Source organism: Sapajus apella, unplaced genomic scaffold, assembly GCF_009761245.1.
Source record: "Sapajus apella isolate SASKATOON/1434 unplaced genomic scaffold, GSC_monkey_1.0 scaffold44, whole genome shotgun sequence".
NCBI lineage: Eukaryota > Metazoa > Chordata > Mammalia > Primates > Cebidae > Sapajus > Sapajus apella.
In genome coordinates, this window is record NW_022436984.1 from 353,590 (window position 1) to 359,472 (window position 5,883).

The following is a 5,883-nucleotide window of genomic DNA, read 5'->3' on the forward strand; positions in this document are numbered from 1 at the left end:
TCTTTGTTCTTTGTTCTCTCTTTTTGAGTTACTTAATATGTTTCATGATTCCATTTATCATAGGTTTACTTTATTCATCAGATATCACATGATATTCATTTTATCATAGATCTACCTTATTCTTTTTAACCTCAGTTTAGTATTCCACAGTATGGATATACCATAGCTTATTTGTTTATCAATAGAAACTTAAATATTTTTTTCAAATTTTTATTATTACAAGAAATATTGTAATTAATATCTTTATTCATGCCTCTTTATTTTTGTTTGTTTGTTTCGTTTTTTGAGATAAGATCTTACTGTCACCCAGGCTGGGGTGCAGTGGTGTGATCTCTGCTCACTGCAACCTTCACCTCTTGGACTCAAGTGATCGTCCCACCTCAGCCACCTGAGTAGCTGGGACTATGAGTGTGTGCCACCATGCCCAGCTCTTTTTGTATTTTCTGTAAAGACAGGATTTTGCCATGTTGCCCAGACTGGTCTGAAACTCCTGGCCTCATGCAATCCACATGCCTTGGTCTCTTAAAGTGCCGGGATCACAGGCATGAGTCACCATACCCAGCCATGCTTCTTTGAGCCTCTCTAAGTATTTCTGTAGGATCAAGTCTCAAAAGTGAAACTTCTGGGTCAAAAGATATGCATATATTCATTTTGATGGAGGCTGCTAAGTTCACCTCCAAAAAAGCTGTATCTATTTCTCTCACTAATAGCATTTTCCTACATTCTTGCCAACCTTAAATAGAATCTCCCCAAAATTTGCATGTTGAAGTCCTTGTCCCCAGCATCTCATAATATAACTGTATTTGAAGATAGGGCCTTTATTTTTATTTTTATTTTTATTTTTATTTTTATTTTTGAGACAGAGTTTTGCTCTTGTTGCCCAGGTTGGAGTGCAATGGCGTGATCTCGGCTCACTGCAATCTCTGCCTTGCAGGTTCAAACTGTTCTCCTGCCTCAGCCTCTCGAGTAGCTGGGATTACAAGCATGCGCCACCATGCCCAGCTAATTTTTGTGTTTTTAGTAGTGATGGGGTTTCACCATGTTGGTCAGGCTGGTCTTGAACTCCTGACCTCAGATGATCCATCTGCCTCATCCTCCCAAAGTGCTGGGATTACAAGTGTGAGCCACCACTCCCAGCCAAGATAGGGCCTTTGAATAAGTAATTAATGTAAAATGAGTCATATGGGTAGGCTCTAATGCAATATGACTAGTGTTACAAGAAGAAGTTAGGACACAGAATTGAGCACACATAGAGGAAAGGCACAGCAAGAAGACAGCCATCTGCACGCTGAAGACAGAGGGCTCAGAAAAAAACCAAACCTGCCAATATCTGATCTTGGACTTGTAGTCTGCAGAGCTGTGAGAAAATAAATTCCTATTGTTTAAGCCACCTATCTGTGGGATTTTATGGAATCAAACTAATACACCTGTCCACATATATTGCCCATTTTTCTTCTGGACTATCTTATTACTTTATAATAGTTTTTAATATGTTAACAATAACAACTTTTGTCCAGGGCAATTATATAAGCTATTGTCCAAAGTGACACACTTTGAGAGTGACAAATCCTAAGCCAGATGGGACACCAGGACAACAAGTATAAACTAGAAGTGTTCTGAGAAAACTAGAATGTGTAGTTACCTTATTGTCTGTTATATTTTCTGCTCAACTTTTCTCCAAGTATATTGTTTTAAAACATTTTAATAGATATCTTTTTAGAACAGTATAAAGCTTACAGAAACATTAAGCAGAAAATACAGAGTTCTCATATATGCCCTGCACCCTCTCCAACCCCATGCATGTGCACACCCCTATCATTATCACCTTGCATCAGTGTGGTATTTGTTACCATTGATTAACAAGTACCGATACATTATTATTAACTAAAGTCTGTAGTTTACATTAACGTTCATTCTCTGTGTTGTACAATTTTATGTGACAAATGTATGATGACAAATACATAGCACCGTATATCTACCATAACAGTATTACACAGAATAGTTCATCACCTTAAAAATGTTTTATACTCTATTATACAAATACATAGTACCCTATATCTACCATAACATTATTACCTTAATAGTTCATCACCTTAAAAATGTTTTGTGCTCTATTCATTCCTCCCACTCTCCCCTGTATCTCTAGAGACTACTGATCTTTTTACTATCTCTATAGTTAGGCCTTTCCAGAGTGTCATATCATTGGAATCAAACAGCATGTACCCTTTTCAGACTGGCTTTTTTCACTTAGCAATCCACGTTTAAAGTTCTCCTATGCTTTTTCATGGCTTAATAGCTCCTTTCTTTTTAATGATTAATAATATTCCATTGTACTGATGTGCCACAGTTTGTTTATCCATTTATCTATTGAAGAATAATATCCTGGTTGTTTCCAATTACTGGCAATTACAAACAAAGCTGCTGTAAATATTCATGTGCAGGTTTTTTCATGGGCAAATTTTTAACTCATTATGGTAAACACCTAGGAGCACAACTGCTGGATTTTATGGTAAGCCTATGTTTACCTTTGTAACAAATTGCTAAACTATCTTTCAAAGTGGCCCTACCAATACAAAATATTCGTCGAGCATGGTGGTGCCCACCTATAGTCCTGGGTACTAGGGAGGCTGAGCTACGAGAATTGCTTGAACCTGGGGGGTGAAGGTTGCAGTGAGCTGAGATCATGCCACTGCACTCCAGCCTAAGTAACAGAGTAAGACTGTCTCAAAAAAAAAAAAAAAAGTGGCCGTATTATTTGCATTCTCACTGGCAATAAATGAGAGTTCCTGTTACTCCATGTCCTAACCAGCATTTGGTGTTGTCAGTGTTTTGGATTTTAGCCATGTTGGGTATATAGTGATATCTGATTGTTGTTTTAGTTTGCAAGTCCCTAGTGGCATATGACATTGGGCATATTTTAATATGCTTATTTGCCATCTGTGTGTCTTCTTTATTTAGGTGCTTATTCAGAACTTTTAAAATTAGGCTTTAAGTCCTTTTTGTATTTTGGATGCAAGTCTTTTATCAGATATGTGTTTTGCAATGATTTTCTCCCAGTCTGTGGCTTGTCCTTCATTCTCTTAACAGTGTCCTTCACAGAGCAGAAATTTTTAATTTTAATGAAGTACAACTTAGCAATTTTTTTATTTCATGAATCATGTTTTTTGTGTTGTATCTAAAACACTGTCACCAAACCCAAGGTCACCTAAATTTTCTTCCATATTATCTTCTAAAAACTTTGTGGTTTTCAATTTTACTTAGGTCTATGATCCATTTTAAAGTAATTTTTGTGAAGTGTATAAGGTCTATGCCTAGATTCACTAATTTTGCATTTGTGCCCAATTGCTCCAGCACTATTTGTTGTAAAGATTTTTCTCCATTAAATTACCTTTGCTCCTTTGTCAAAGACTAATTGGCTATATTTGTATTAGTCTATTTCTAGGCTCTCTATTCTATTCCATTGATTGATATGCCTATTGTTTCGCCAGTGCCATACAGTCTTGATTACCGTAGCTTTACAGTATCTTAAAGTCAGGTAGGGTCAGTCCTCTGACATTGTCCTCTTTTATTATTGTGTTGGATATTCTGGGTCTTTTTCCTCGCCATATAAATTTTTTTTTTTTTTTTTTTTTTTTTTGAGACGGAGTTTCGCTCTTGTTACCCAGGCTGGAGTGCAATGGCGCGATCTCGGCTCACCGCAACCTCCGTCTCCTGGGTTCAGGCAATTCTCCTGCCTCAGCCTCCTGAGTAGCTGGGATTACAGGCACACGCCACCATGCCCAGCTAATTTTTTGTAGTTTTAGTAGAGACGGGGTTTCACCATGTTGGACAGGATGGTCTTGATCTCTTGACCTTGTGATCCACCCGCCTTGGGCTCCCAAAGTGCTGGGATTACAGGCTTGAGCCACCGCGCCCGGCCGCCATATAAATTTTTAAATCAAGTTGTTGAAATCCACAAAATAACTTGTTGGAGTTTTTATTGAAATTGTGTTAGATTTATAGGTTAAGTTGGGAGGAACTAACATCTTAACAATATTGAGTCTTCCTATTGATAAACATGAAATATTTACCCATTTATTTACTAGAGTTTTCTTTCCTCAGAGTTTTGTAGTTTTCTTTGTACAGATCCTGTATATATTTTGTTAGATTTATGACTAAGTCAGCTTGTCTTACTTACTTCCCTCCCCTCCCTCCCTCTCCTCTTTCCTTCATTCCTTCTCTTTCTTTTTTTCTATCTTTCCTTCTTTCTGGTTCTAATGTAAATGGCATTGTGTTTTTAATGTCAAATTCCAGTTGTTAATTGCTGGTATATGAGAAAGCAATTGACTTTTTTTTTTCCCAAGCAAGCAGCAGCTTTATTAGTGGTGCTGGGTTCTCCCCATACCTTACAGTGTGCTTGGAAGCATTCCTGAGGGTTTCCATGGAATGCCTCCCGGCACTTGGGACAACACTGTAGCAACAACACTGGGATGATATAAATAAAGCTTTGGTGTGTAGGTTTGCAGGAGAGAATATAGGTTAACACTGTGATACAAAAACTTCAGACAACACCAGCTCTCAATGTGAATTGGGTTTCTGGCCAAGGGGGTATCTTCTAAGTGACTGGACGCTGGGCCTGTTGCCATGGCTACCCGGGCCCCGGCAGCGGGAGGAGGGTGTCTAGGGCTGGGGCTCCGTGTGGACCTGTCACTTCGCCTTCATCTGCAGGTACTGCCCTTTGCCTTCCTCAAAGCACTTCTTCTCGTCCTCGGTCTCGGGCACAAGCTGGGGCACGGGCAGCTACCTGCCCTCCTGGCTCAGCAACAGGTAGGTGAAGAAGGCACTGGCCACCCGGTTGCGCTTCTGAGAGCTGTCCACAACAGGGTCGGCATCCACCAAGACCTCGATCTCCATGGACTTATTGCTCGTGAAGGTCATTCGTCCTGAGATGGTGATGACGAAGCCTTTTCTGATCCTGTCGTGAAAATTAATGTTGTCCACAAAGCTGTGACAATGTTGGTCTTGCAGTGGCGTGCAGTCACAATCCCAGCGACCTCGTCCATGAGCTTCATGGTCACGCCTCCATGCACAAAGCCATGTAGGGTACAGTCTGAAGGCCCCACCAGGTGAATCAAGCTGGACTGGCTGTAGCTGACAGTGTTCGGCTCTGGGTTGAGGACTGGCTGGACAATGTCCCGGTTCCTCCGCTTGGTCTCCATGTGCTCCAGCTTCTGGGCTTCATATCACTTCCAGCCCTCCTCCTCCTGCTCCTGCCGGGAATACACCACAGGAGGCACCTCGAGGACCTTGTCCACATTCTTCAGCGACAGGGGCACATACCAGAGGGTGGACTTACTGGTCAGCTTTTTGGCACCTGTGAGGATGTTTTCACACAACACGTTGACCTGCACCTCCACCAAGTGCTTAGAGGTATAGGTGATCTCCGCGCTGGCGTGGGCCACCTCCCCGATGCACATGGGCGACAGGAAGTTGGTGCACTCAACCTGAGCCAGCGCGGCCACACAGCGCTCCCCGTTCTGGCTGTTGCATTGCCAGGTGCTGATGATGGCTCCCGCCTCCTTGATCATCTTCAGGATGGTCCCCCCGTGGACATTGCTGGCTATGTTGGTGTCATCTGGCTGCATGATCTGGATGGTGGAGGGCGTCCCGACATCTGGGCCCAACATGCTGGTGGCTGCAGCAGCGGCGGCAGCAGCAGGTGGCTGCAGGAGGGCACAGGTGTGTGGCAGGCCTGGCGCTGAGCAATTGACTTTTATATATTAACCTTGTATGCTGCCCCTTGCACTTATGTATTAGTTCTGGGAGTTTGTTGTCGATTCTTTGAAATTTTCTACATAATCACATTATTCACAAACAAAACTATTTTCTTTCTTTCCATTCTGT

General features: G+C 41.6%; 1 pseudogene; it reads right to left on the reverse strand.

Moving 5' to 3' along the window:
* Window positions 1-4,327: 4,327 nt before the first annotated feature.
* Window positions 4,328-5,681, reverse strand: LOC116566751 (annotated as a pseudogene).
* Between the last annotated feature and the right edge of the window lie 202 nt (window positions 5,682-5,883).